This window comes from Penaeus monodon, chromosome 20 (assembly GCF_015228065.2).
Source record: "Penaeus monodon isolate SGIC_2016 chromosome 20, NSTDA_Pmon_1, whole genome shotgun sequence".
NCBI classification, from domain to species: Eukaryota; Metazoa; Arthropoda; class Malacostraca; order Decapoda; family Penaeidae; genus Penaeus; species Penaeus monodon.
The window spans coordinates 30,643,953-30,644,204 of record NC_051405.1 but is presented as its reverse complement, the minus strand read 5'-3'; the positions used below and the strand labels follow the sequence as shown (position 1 = coordinate 30,644,204).

General features: G+C 41.7%; 1 protein-coding gene across 1 annotated transcript in view; it reads right to left on the bottom strand.

Moving 5' to 3' along the window:
- Positions 1-252, bottom strand: part of LOC119585967 (kinesin-like protein unc-104) — a gene marked incomplete in the record, with an annotated part of 145,723 nt that overhangs the window by 46,902 nt on the left and 98,569 nt on the right.

Sequence of the window (252 nt, the reverse complement as noted above, 5' to 3'; positions counted from 1 at the left end):
TGATCCTTTTCAGTGTTACAATTTCTCTTATACTTTTTTTCCCTATTATTCTTTTTGAGCGAGGCGGATACGAATGTGGTTAAGATTCATGCAATATCTGCGCGCTTCCTTTCCGTTCCTAGTTCAGCAAAAGGGCGAAAGCAGAGGGTCCATTAGCTAAGAGGGAGTTTGCAAGAATTCCTACACTCAATTGCAAAATGCGAGGGCGCTGTCTACAATAGATTCCTTGTCTCCGTCCCCTTTTATAACATT